The sequence below is a fragment of the Schistocerca serialis genome, chromosome 1 (assembly GCF_023864345.2).
Source record: "Schistocerca serialis cubense isolate TAMUIC-IGC-003099 chromosome 1, iqSchSeri2.2, whole genome shotgun sequence".
Lineage (NCBI taxonomy): Eukaryota > Metazoa > Arthropoda > Insecta > Orthoptera > Acrididae > Schistocerca > Schistocerca serialis.
Genome location: NC_064638.1, coordinates 384,745,714 through 384,759,425, shown reverse-complemented (window position 1 = coordinate 384,759,425; position 13,712 = coordinate 384,745,714). Strand labels below are relative to the sequence as shown.

The window sequence follows — 13,712 nt, the reverse complement described above, 5'->3', positions numbered from 1 at the left end:
AAATTACTTCATAGCAAAAAGGTTATCTGACGCGTGCGTAATAAGAGTTTGATCCTATACGTCTCGCGCATGCGCGCTGCCCTCTGTGAGGCCCATACAACGGGCTTAAAGTGAATTTGCTACAGCTTGTTTAATAGAAGTGACAAAATCTTATGGTTTTGCATCAAGTTTTATAAAGTTGACTTAGGACATGGCCTGCTTTAGGCGAACATTTAAATAATATTTTATGTAAGTACTACATGTTGCATCCTGTAGGATGACCATATCTAATATAATTTACTAGCGCATTATATTAACTTCTTGCAGGTTCTGAAGAAGACGTTATTACTAACGTTGAAACCTAGGTAAACGATAAAGTTAACCTGCAACTGTAGACTGTATATTCTTATACATTTTTCGACATAGTCTCTTTGCATTTCAACGCACTTGGTCCATCGTTGTATAAGCTTTCTGATGCCCTCATAAAAGAAGGTTCTCGGTTGAGCTGCAAGCCAGGAATGCACCGCTTCTTTCACTGCTTCGTCCGAGGCAAATCGACGGCCCCTTAATGCTTGTTTGAGTGGACCAAACAAGTGATAGTCAGAAGGGGCAAGATCGGGACTATATGGAGAATGATCCAGTACTTCAAATTTGAGTTTCTGGAGCGTTTCAGCAGTGTGGGCAGCAGTATGCGGACGGGCATTGTCGTGCAACAACACAACACCTTTTGACAGCAATCCTCGGCGTTTGCTTCGATTTGCAGGCTTCAGCCTGGCTGGCAGGAAGTATCTCATTGTAACGTACACTGTTTATTGTTGTGCCCCTTTCCCCATAATGTTCCAGTACTGGATCCTGTGCGTCCCAGAAAACCGTAAGCATCAGTTTTCCTGCGGACGGTTGGGTCTTGAACTTTTTCTTGCACGGAGAATTTGGATGTTTACATTCCATACTCTGCCATTTACTCTCCGGCTCGTAATGATGGATCCATGTTTCGTCACCAGTAATGATCCTCTCTAAGAAGTTGTCCCCTTCGTTACCAAAACGATCCAAATGTATTTTGCAGATGTCCAAGCGCGTTTGTTTATGCAACTGTGTGAGTTGTTTTGGGACCCATCTTGCACCCAAGTCTGTTGTGGATGGCCGGCCGGTGTGCCCGAGCGGTTCTAGGCGCTTCAGTCTGGAACCGCGTGACCGCTACGGTCGCAGTTTAGAATCCTGCCTCGGGCATGGATGTGTGTGATGTCCTTAGGTTAGTTAGGTTTAAGTAGTTCTAGGGGACTGATGACCTCAGATGTTAAGTCCCATAGTGCTCAGAGCCATTTGTTGTGGATGATTTCGTAGGCTGAACCGTAACTAATTTGCAGACGATGTGCCACTTCGTCAATAGTTAATCGTCTGTATAAGAGAATCATTTCACGTGAACGCTCAATGGTTTCTTCATTTGTGGCGGTAAACGGTCGTCCAGCTCCTTCATCGTGCGTTATACTTTTGCCTATTTCGTAATTTTCCAATCCTTTCGTATACACTCCGTTGTGGCAAAACACTATTCTCGTACTGTACCGAAAGTTTTCGATGAAATTCTGGCCCCTGATATGCCTTCCGACCACAAAAAACGGATCACTGAACGTTACTCTTCTTTGACGCAAATAGACAGCGGAGCAGCTATGATTAACAGAACGGCAGCGATAAAGAAAGTAACCTAGCAGCTTCAAAATTGCGAAGATATAACAACAAATAAACAAAGCATGCCTCATCAACGTAAAACGGCGGTACTTCCAAAATAAACAAAAAAAACTAAATTGAAGATAATAATTGAGTTACCCTCGTACATCACAGGAAACACTGCTCTTTAATATTCGTTCACGAAGAAGTCAACAGCGATAATTTTGTTTAATAATTGCAGTCTGGTAATGAGTAATGACAATAGATTTGAAGCACACTTCAATGACGTAGCAGTTATGAGACAGGTAGATAAACTGAAATGTGAAGCGGCATATACTGACAAAAGTTAATTGGGTAATACAGAATAAGTAAAAGGTTGTTGTCGTTGTTTTGGTCCTCAGTCCGAAAAACTGATTGATACAGCTCTCCAAGCTAAACTAAGGGCATGTATAAAACTCGTTTTCGAGACACAAAGCCGTGCGAAGTGGCCGCGTGATTTGAGGCGCCATGTCACGGACTGCACGGCCCCTCCCGTCGGAGGTTCGAGTCCTCCCTCGGGCATGGATGTGTTTGTTGTTCTTAGCATAAGTTAGCTTAAGTAGTGTGTAAGCCTAGGGACTGATGACCTTAGCAGTTTGGTCCCTTAGGAATTCACACACATTTGAACATTTCGAGACACAAAGGAAGATATTATCTGCCAATGGCCATTGATTTGTATCAATTGGGCAAACGGAAAATTTTTGCTGGACCAGCTTGCGCCATTGATATAAATCAATCCCAGTGGTAGCTAATGTCTTTAGTTCCTTGCTGTCTTGATTCATATTGGCTACAGGATCAAAATTATGTCAGTTCTTTTTGTTCGAAAAAGAATATTTCCAACAACAGTAAGAAAAGAGTACGTAAGGTAGTGCTATTATGATAATGTATACTTAAGAAGTAAATCACGTAATTAAAGAAGTAATTTGACTTTGAAAGGTATGTGCTAAGGTCTGATCAGGGTAGATCCAGAAAATAAAGTCGATAGTTGCCAACTGAAAGGTGGAATGAGTATAATATCTTTGAGTAGGAGGATCTTTGATGGTTAAGAGAGCAGGGCGCGCGCGGAAAAAAACTCTGTCGTCGCAGCTAGGTGTCCGGAGGAAGCAGACGTGTGGTGACAGCTTTAAGGTAGGATTTGCGCTACTCTGTTTTCAGGTTGTACACTGAGCAAAATTTAGCACGTTAATGGGAGAAACTATAAAATGATTTCAAAATGGTTTTTGTTAGATAATGTTCAGAGCTAGGATTTGTATGTCCAAGTTTTGACGCAGTAAGCGTTTTGTAAAATTTTTTGTAAGAGTGATTCGTGCTACAAAAATGTTGGAAATGGTAGTTTTTCTATATGACTTAAATTTTTAACAATATATATCAACATTGTGTTTAAATCTAACAGCCTGAATTATAATCCACATCCTTTGCTTGTACCGAATATAAAAATGAGTAGTGAAGTAAAGTTAACCACCAAATGTAAGAACGTAAAGAAAATGAGACATCTATGCAATATATATGTGCAGTTCATGGTTTGAAATCGATTTTGGTGTAACTAAATGTATCAGGGCAAAGTTATTTCAAATAACTAATTTTATGCCATTGAACAACTGGCATTATTTAAGTCAAGATATAATTTCATTAAGTAAACACAAGGGCCAAAAGTTATTTCTCAGTACCATTGCCATTGCACAAACGGCATTATTCTCTTAAACTTGATTGCTGAGTCAAATAGATGTTTCATTACTGGCAAAATGGAGGAATGCACGAAACAAGTTCGCAGACGCAGTCAGATGCATGTTTGCTGAGTAATTATTTTGGACAAATTTTATCTTTGATACTTTCACTAATTAAAAAGGAAACAATTTTGGTTAGATACTTTCACTTTTAAAGATAATTTTAGACATGATACTTTCAACTTGATTACAAAATTTAAACCAACGTCTGTCATAGATATGCAAATGTAATATTTAAGTAAAAGAGCATTAGAGATCACAGCATGAAAAGAAGTGAGTCGTATAGTATAATGTCATACATTCTGTTTGTATCTGTTTAATCTTTTTTATGACTAACTTAAGAACCTGCAACTTCGAGATAGTTTCCAAACATTAAATTTTTCATTTTCATCCGTTAAAGTCAATTTGATTGTCACTGCGGGCCATCAGACAGAACGGGCAAAGTATTATGATATGCAGGATGTTTGTTGTGTAGGAACATATATTGTGATCATTGGTACATTAATATGTACCAACTTGAGTGTGTATGCTGTTCTTCCTTTGCATCTAACAGTCTTCACGCAAACACGTCACTTAACTTACTGGCTGATGTTTTACGCACAGTCGTAACTACGCCTGTCAGTATAGATTATCCTTTTTCCTCCACGCATCCACACTTCGGTACCCGACCTGCTGCTAAGTGGAAAATAAACTTTAACGGCTTGCACATGACACGGTTACTTGGAGGTACCAATCAACCTAAAAACACACTACTCGTAATAACTATGTACAATTATTAGTCTGCAAATGAAGTAAATACTAATGTAATGTTGTTGAGTTCACTGTCCTCAATCATCACTTGATCTGCATTTATATCCCTCGAACCCTGTATTTTGCTTGGCGATGTATGACGATGGATCAGACCCATGGATTTTTAAATGCTGACAACAAAAGAGGACTGATAGCTTCGGAAATGGATTATTTCCGAAAGAGCACCAGGAAATCAGGAATCGAGAAAAAAGATAATGATGAAGTAAGATCTAGAAAGAGGACAAAAGTAACAACCATAGATAGGATTGAAATAAAATTGCTGAACTGGAATGAACGTTTGTTGTGAATTTTTGAATGGAAACTACTTGACAGACTGAAATTCAGCAGATAATGACGTTCTTGGAAATAAATCATCGACTAAAATATAAAACATCGCGATATGTGCAAGAAAGATGCCCTGAATAAAGAGCTTTGGCAAAAGATAACAGGTATACAGTAAAATATTGTTCTTAATCGTGTATAATAATAATTTTTGTTGTTGCAGTTACTGTCTGCAAAATACTGCAGCCTACAAAGTATTCCAATACTGATATCGAAGACAACAAATTTCGACCTGTTTTAGATTTCTCTAACATATTGTTAGGCATTTTTCACACGGCCGGCTTTTTACTGAAATACTGCAAAACGGAGGTAAACCTTTGTTCTATCTGACTGATACTAACAGGTGAACAACTCGAAAGCCTAACATCACTGACGAATATAGAAGTGTTACATCAAGAACACCTTCACCAAACGCTACCAGACTGGTACTCCAATAATTTCATGCCTTTGGATAAGTTGATTAAAATTCTTTCCTTATAAGAGCTTATGCTGCGTACAGAAAAAAAAATCCATTCGTGCAGATAAAGAATTGCCTGAATATATAATGACTGTTGAGTGTATGTAATGTTACTTAATCTTTACACGTAGATATCGTAACAAAACACGCTGCGGGGAAGAGCATGTGCAAGTTCATTGGCATGTTCCAGACTTTCAGAAACGATGAATGATAGGCATGAGGGACACGAGAGCATCATACCAACAGATCAGATAAGCAGTTGGCTATAACGCAATGAAGGAGTGATGACGGGATGGTCTGGCAAGAAGAGGAGGCACAGTTTCTTCCAAACGAAGTACACCACGAGAAGATCAAAGGGTTTGTAGGCTGGCCGTAACATGTAACGGATGTCAACAGCTGATATCCGGGAAGAGATTAAGGAACAACGTCACCACGAACTGTCGCGAACAGTTTACTCGTAGCTGGGTTGAGGTCTTAGCTTACTGCTAACACCACAGACGATCTGTGGTGTTCAGTGATGAGTGTCGCTACTGTTTGCGGCGGACAGATCGTACCAACGCGTTCCTAGACGACATAGTGAAAGCTCACAGGAAGCAGCGAAGCTCGAGATCCATACCTCCCCAACTGCTGGGATCATGGTGTGCGGAGCTGTTGGATGAAACAACAGGACTGATTTGGTAAATGCTGAAGGGAGGTTGAGGTCTGGCCAGTAAGTGGCCAGAGTGGTAAACCCTGTTGACAAACACTTCATGACCAGGTCACCAGAGAGCATATTGCACCATAGTGAAACAAAATCCCACACTGCAGTTCACAACACCAACACACTGAAGAGAGTACAGATCGTTAACTGAACTGCCCGGTACCGTGGTTCATAACCTGCAGAGCATATGTGGGATAATGTTGAGAAATCAGAAGGAGCGATCTGTTTTAGTTGATAAAAATTTTTCGGAGGCCAAGATCGTATAAATATGACTTTATTTTCAACAACCAGGTTCGACAGACTTTTCTGTCATCTTCAGGTCTTCAAAACTTTTAGTTACAAAACGTGTTCATTGTGAGCTGGAATATCATGTCAAGTGGTGATATTATTGGGTAAAATGTAGCACACTATGCAGTGTTTTGTCAAAAATAAAATACTGCCAATCAAAAAACACCTTGTGCGCATGGCCAGGTCCGTATATATCGCTCTCACAGATGATTGTTACGTCATAAAAATCACAATATACCGCCTACAATAAAATACACAATTACACATCTGTTTGCGTTAGCTTGACACGTTCCATTTACAACGTAATAGCCATCTACATATATGACCATGGCCATGTGCACAGGGTTCTTTTCGGCGATAAATGTTTTGTTTTTGACAAACCTTTGTATTATGTGCTACATTTTATACACTCATATGACAGCTTCGCATGAAGATGACACCAAAGTCTGTATAAATAGGTTGTTGAAAATAAAGAAATATTATACGATCTTGGCGTTAGACTGTACGTATACTTTCATGCGTAGTGCTTCACGGAAGCATCGTATTCTCGACTTTGAAGAGGGCGTCCTTAGTCACGTAGGAGAGAGTCCAGTGATGACTACTCGAAGCATTGTCCACGGCAAGGGCTGTTTGTTGCACAGCACGTAGGTCAGAGCTCATCGTCTCCCCTGTGTGTGTGTGTGGGGGGGGGGGGGTGAAGCGGAAGATTTGACAGCAACTCGATCTTCAAAATTATTTTACACGCAAAAGATACATTTCCAGTCTTGGGTTTCTTATCAATATATTATCAAGTAAGTCTGCTCTGGAAACGCTGGAAGTTTGTAATGGGAAATGTGGAACACGCTGTATAATGGTAACACAAAGTCGTATAGAGGTAGTGTATGCAGAAGCTATCATTAGCTCTACAACGTAAAACACTGCCGATTAGTTTCCGATTGTCGACAGGTCATTAGAGTCTGTGAACGACTTCAGCTTTTCAAGTGATGGAGAAGAAAATGGACTGTGTCTTTGTCAGTGGAACATCCTAGTATTTGTCTTAAGCAATTCTGGGAACCTAAATATAGCTGGATGAATGAAGTTTCTTCGAACCTGTCTAGTGCATTATCACTTCTTTGCTCCGTGGTACGGTTGTGGAGAAACTGATGATAGCATTTAGTGATGACTGAAGCTGACTAGCTGGACGAATAGCATATAACATTGCCCAGAAATGGTGTAGCGTCTTAGTAGTATTGTGTGTGTATTGTGTATTGAACCGGGGACCTAGAAAGATGGAGAAGCTTCGACCCGCCGTAGTTCTCAGTGGTTCACAACCCAACAACAGGCCACAACACCCCACCCACCCCACCGCCGCCACACACCAAACCCCGGTATGAACTTATAGCAGACGAGTGTTTCCCAAATGTTTGCGTAGTAGAGTAATGGTGGTGTAGCGTACATGGGGATAGCGTTTGTGCACCAATCGCCGATATTGTGTAACTGAGGCTAAATTTGACAAGACTATTCCTTCTTCAAGAGTGATGATAGAAATTTGGGGGTGAATTTTAATTAAATTCTACCTTGACGTCGTTAGATGACCACCTACTGCTGTTAGCTAGTTCGATCGTTTGCTCATTACCGAACGCTATGACATAACAACAAAACGCTTTTTGCGTTCTTCGTTTCAACAAGCGCAAGTCAGTAACACCTGTCCGGCGTGATTATTCTCGAGACTACAACAACGTACCTGCTTCAGTGCAAGGGGTGTATGGATCTCGCACTGCACTTTTGGCCTTCTAGGTAACCTGATCTCAAGGTATGTAAGATTTTTGTGTAGAGGATTATGGAAGAATCCGTCTATGTGCCTCCTCTTCCAACAGCATTGTGTGAGCTGCAACGCCGTATAGCAGCAGCAGTTTATGCAGGAACTCCAGACCGGGATATGTGTCGTGCGTCCATTGGCGTGTACCTATACATTTATGAAAGGTAAATGAAAATTTTGATAGTAAACATTTGTAAAAAGTACCCCAAGGTTGTATGGGCATGAAAAAAAAAAGATGTAGCGTAATATAATCGGATTTCTTTTTGTGCAAAATAAAAAGTTTATCAGAAATCTGTTTTATTTACGTCTATGACCACAAAATTATTATGTACTTAGTATATCGGTTTCGGTCATTGATGACCTGCTTCAGATCTCTGTACTGATTTGATGCTTCATTTTACTCAGCCTTTTACTCTGTTGTAAGCCATGTCGCAGCTTGCGAAACTAGTGCAATGTCGGGCTCTGTAATCTGAAACAGGAAATCAGTACCGAGATCTGAAGACGGTCATCGCTGACCGAAACCGGTAGTCTACGGACCTAACAATTTTGTGATCATAGACGGAAATAAAAGAAATTTATTGTACACTTTCTGGATCACTGTTCTACCCGCCACTATGTCGCAGCTTGTGAAAAAGTTTATAGTCCTTTGCGTAAGTTAAAAGTTTCCTCACGTTTCTTTTTCATTCATGTAGAACATATAGTCTTGTACAATTGGTGAATCCTTTTAAAACATGTCTGTATGGCAGAGTTTAACAGTTCACTGATTTTGAGCCTGGGCACACACACACACGCTCTTGCTCACGAGCAGTGCAGTGGCGGCAAGGTGGAGAGAGAGGACAATGCTCGCTCGCACTTTGTGGTCGCGATAACAGGCGAGGAGCTCCAGCTGTGAAATAGGGGAGGGTATTTTGACAGCGGTGCCATCTAACAGCAGCAATGGCGAGTTAGCATTTTGTAACACCGACAATATCTTCGGATTTGAATCGGCAGTACGAGGAATCTTATTCCACAAAAAGAGGCGCAGGCAAAATGTTTAGTGTAGCAAAAGACACTGAATGCTCTCAATAAGGTTATTTACAAACCCAGAAACGAAAAATGTGAAGAACAGAGCGTATACAAGAAACTGTAAACGTCAAAGGAAGCTCTCTGAAGAAGAGAAAGAGAAATGAAATGATTGTACCGTTAGGATGAGCTACAAATGGCTCTACTATAGCAAAGATCTTGTACGATTTGAAGAATGCTGACTTAATAAAAAAATAGTTGGTAGCTACAAAGTAACATTTACGACCAATAGATGATGATGATAATGACGATGTTTGGCTTGTTGGGCGCTAAACTGCGCGGTCAACAGCGCCCGTACAAGTTCCCAATCTGTACACAGTCCAATCTAGCCACTTTCACGAATGATGATGGAATGATGAGGGCACCACAAATACCCAATCCCCGGGTAAAGAAAATCCTCAACCAGGCCGGGAATCGAACCTGGGACCCCCGTGATCTAGACGTAGCAACGCTTGCCACTGGAACATGAGCCGCGGACGAGACCATTAGAGGTAGAATAATTTCGCGTAGTATCGTTATCAAACATGACAATCGCGCATTATCACAGGCTGTGGCAGACGATGTTCAGATCCAAAAATGGCTCAAATGGCTTTAAGCACAGTGGGACTTAACATCTGAGGTCATAAGTCCCCTAGACTTAGAACTACTTAAACCTAACTAACCTAAGGACATCACACACATCAATGCCCGAGGCAGTATTCGAACCTGCGACCGTAGCAGCAGCGCGGTTCCGGACTGAAGCGCCTAGAACCGCTAGGCCACAGGGGCTGGCGTTCTGAGCCTGCTTGCAAAATCTTTGTAAAGAGTTTAGCGCTTTGTGAAAGTGCAGATATCACAGACAGACAGCTGGATGTGACATTTTTAGCAGGAAAGTTTTTTGAAATCCACCCTTAAGGTGCTCAAATAGCGGATGAAAGGTATTTTTGGGAATATGTCGCTCTTAAGGCTGTTTTGAATCTAGAACTGCGCACCTCGTATTTGGTCAGAAATAAAGAAATAGGTGTTTGAGCATTTTTGGGAATTTATCGCCTATGGGTGTGAAATAGTGGATGAAGGTTTTCTTTGAAAATAAATAAAGCTACATCTCTGAAAATTGGTGTTTGAGTTCTCAGACAGAAATAGCTAAAAATTGTTTTTCAGTGGTTTAGGAAATTCAACCCTTACGAGAATAAATTAGGAGATTGAAATGTTTTATGAAAATATTTCATGCTAAATCTATGAAAACTTGAATTTGGCTTCTCAGTTACAAATTAAAAAACAGGTAGGTTCAGTGGTTTTTGACAGGATGAAAATTTGAATGAACTTATTTAGTTATATTAAAACATTTCTGAAGCTGAATCTACGAAAATTGGTATTGGACTTCTAAAGAAGAGAGTGTTAAGGGACGTAAGTTTGTATGGAAATATAACCACATAGAACTCAAAAGGCAGAATTACCAGAAGACCTCCGCCTCCAGCTACCAGAATCTCTTTTTGGTAAGAAGTACATTTGGAAAAGATCGTGCTTCTACGGCGTTAATTAGAGTGAAAAGTATGGAAGATGTTGCAGTTTGTGAACAACATGAAAATTCGATTAAAGAAAAAAGAAATCTTTGCAGACTACATAGTCGACGCGAGCGAAGCAGTGGGTTGAAAGATAGTTAGTTGATGTATCTACTGACGGAGCGTCAGTCATGATGGTAATCTTCGCACATGCATTGACAATGCGCTGACGCATGTTGACAGGCGTTGTCGGTGGATCACGATAGCAAATATCTTTCAACTTTCCCCACAGAAAGAACGTGCGGGCCATGGTGCTTCGACGACGAACGTACCTGTCATGAAGTATGCTATTCAATACCGCTTCAACTGCACCCGAGCTATGTGCCGGACATCCATCATGTTGGAAGTACATCGCCATTCTGTCATGCAGTGAAACATCTTGTAGTAACATCGGTAGAACATTACGTAGTAAATCAGCATACATTGCACCATTTAGATTGCCGTCGATAAAATGGGGGCCAATTATCCTTCCTCCCATAATGCCGCACCATATATTAACCCGCCAAGGTCGCTGATGTTCCACTTTTCGCAGCCAACGTGGATTTTCCGTTGCCCAATAATGCATATTATACCGGTTTACGTTGCCGCTGTTGGTGAATGACGCTTCGTCGCTAAATAGAACGCGTGCAAAAAATTTGTCATCGTCCCGTAATTTCTCTTGTGCCCAATGGCAGAACTGTACACGACGTTCAAAGTCGTCGCCATGCAATTCCTGGTGCATAGAAATTTTTTGAGATTCCCGATTCTCGCGCAATTTGTCTGCTGCTGATGTGCGGATTACCTGCGACAGCAGCTAAAACATCTACTTGGGCATCATCATTTGTTGCAGGTCGTGGTTGACGTTTCACATGTGGCTGAACACTTCCTGTTTCCTTAAATAACGTAACTATCCGGCGAACGGTGCGGACACTTGGATGATGTCGTCCAGGATACCGAGCAGCATACATAGCACAAGCCCATTGGGCATTTTGATTACAATAGCCATACATCAACACGATATCGACCTTTTTCCGCAATTGGTAAACGGTCCATTTTAACACGGGTAATGTATCACGAAGAAAATACCGTCCGCACTGGCGGAATGTTACGTGACACCACGTACTTATACGTTTGTGATTATTACAGTGCCATCTGTCACAAAGCGAAAAAAGTGGTGCAGCTAAAACATTCATATTTCTTTATGTACTACACGAATATGTAATAAAAAAATGGGGGTTCCTATTTTAAAAAAAAACGCAGTTGATATCGGTTTTACCTATGGCAGCGCCATCTAGCGGGCCAACCATAGCGCCATCTGGTTTCCCCCTTCAAGCTAGACGAGTTTCGTTCTTTGTAGTTTTTCGTTTGACGCTTATTTCGTGAGATATTTGCTCGGTCACGTAGAATGGATCACACTGTATATACATAAACAGAATACCAATGCTCCGCGATTGTGGTAAGCCGTGCTATTAAAATGGCAAATCCTGCACACTATGCATGCGCGACCGTTACGGTGGCATAGTCAAGTTGAAATTTATGTCAGCTGTGAGTGGAACTTTAGGTGTGACGGTCGTATATGTTTTGGTGGTTCGCGTGGCTGTGTCGTGAGTACTTCAGTTTTAAAATTGTAGCTGAAACCGAGGCAGGTCGGATTAAACTTAGTGACCAGCGGTCCTAAATCAAAGTCTAGTCCCCAAGTTGAAAAAAACCCAAAGGAAGTTTACAACCCGTTTGAGGGAGGTGTTATGGAATAGAGCAGTACGTTGTAGCCCAGTATCACTGTCGTTTGCTCGTTTCCGTGAGGGCTGGGTAAGCCTTGAGGACAACCCAAGAAGTGAAAGGCCATCAAATACAACAGACTACACCTATCAGGTTGTTGTTAATGACATTTTAAGGAGAGGATTGACGAAAAACATGTGAGGGTATTGCATATTAGGCGAGAATATCTGTCACTACAGTTTACAGAATCGTAACTGAAAAGTTAACGATGAGTAAATTGCTGCCAGACAGATTCCGCATGACCAGAGTGGAGAGCATAAAACAGCTCTCAAAATAATCGCTGAAGAGTTGTTTCAGCGTTATCGATAAGAAGAACAGTTTCTGGAAAGGATTTTTGCTTTTTATGAAAGCTGGAGACGAGAATTTGAGGCAGAACCGCACTCTCAAAGGTCACAATCGAAAAGTCCACACTTTTCACGACCGAAAAAAATCCGCCGATACCAATCAAACGTGAAAATGATGACGATCTTTCCGTTTGACAAAAATGGAGTCATCGCTACGAATAGAGTGCCCCAGGGGAGGTCTGTGAGAGATGCATACTACACACAGGCTGTTTCTGTAAAATGGTTTTCACGCGAAAATTCGTCAAAGAAAGCCTTACATGCTTGCATCTGGTGTCCTTACTTTGAGCGATAATGCACTAGCGCACAGTGCCCTACCAGTGAGAGAGAGAAACGCTCGACAAATGTGGATGAGAAATACTTCCCCACGCACCACGCAGTCCTGATATAAGGCCACCAAACTTTAATTTGTTTCCTAAACTGACCGAACAAGTCCGTGGAAAACTTTTTGATACAACTGACAAAGCTTCCAGCGAGGTGACCTGAGTAATCAGACAGCTCAACAATGAAGAGGTCCAACACGGAATGCAGATGTTTGCAAAACGTCGGGAAGCTATAATAAGCAAGAATAGAGAATATGTCGAAGGCCTGTAAAGGCATTTTGTGAAATAAATTATTTTCATCAGTTCTATCTTACAGTGCCAACGGCCTTACCGCAGTGGTAACACCGGTTCCCGTCAGATAACCGAAGTTAAGCGCTGTCTGGCTGGGCTAGCATTTGGATGGGTGACCATCCAGTCTGCCGAGCGCTGTTGGCAAGCGGAGTGCGCTCAGCCCTTGTGAGGCAAACTGAAGAGCTACTTGATTGAGAAGTGGCGGCTCCGGTCTCGTAAACCGACATACTGCCAGGAGTGCGGTGTGCTGATCACGAGTGTCGTCGTAACTGCCGTCTGCTTCACGTCTGCTGTGCAGCGAGCTACCTTAATTTAAGTATTAACTGAATTTTTTTACTTGACACTTCTTCTTGCGCGTGTACTTGCTTTTAGGAAGCTTTAATTGTCGGGTGCTATTAGTAGTGTTCCATAGATTTCGTGTTTGTTTTGAATACAGTCAGAGAGTCCCTTTAGTCAGCCATAGTGCCAGTAGTGTTAGTGTTTGTTTTCAATACAGTCCAGAGACAGGTAGTGCTATTTTCATTGTTTTCTACAAGAAGTGCCTAGCAACCACAGTTTAGTTAATAAACAGCCGCCTTTAGTTAATTAGCAGTCTAGTTAAAGGTTGATTAACTCTCT

At 41.4% G+C, this 13,712-nt stretch overlaps 1 pseudogene; it reads left to right on the top strand.

Annotated features, from left to right (window-relative positions):
- The first annotated feature begins 13,120 nt into the window (after positions 1-13,120).
- On the top strand, positions 13,121-13,238 carry LOC126428907 (5S ribosomal RNA; annotated as a pseudogene).
- Positions 13,239-13,712: the final 474 nt, after the last annotated feature.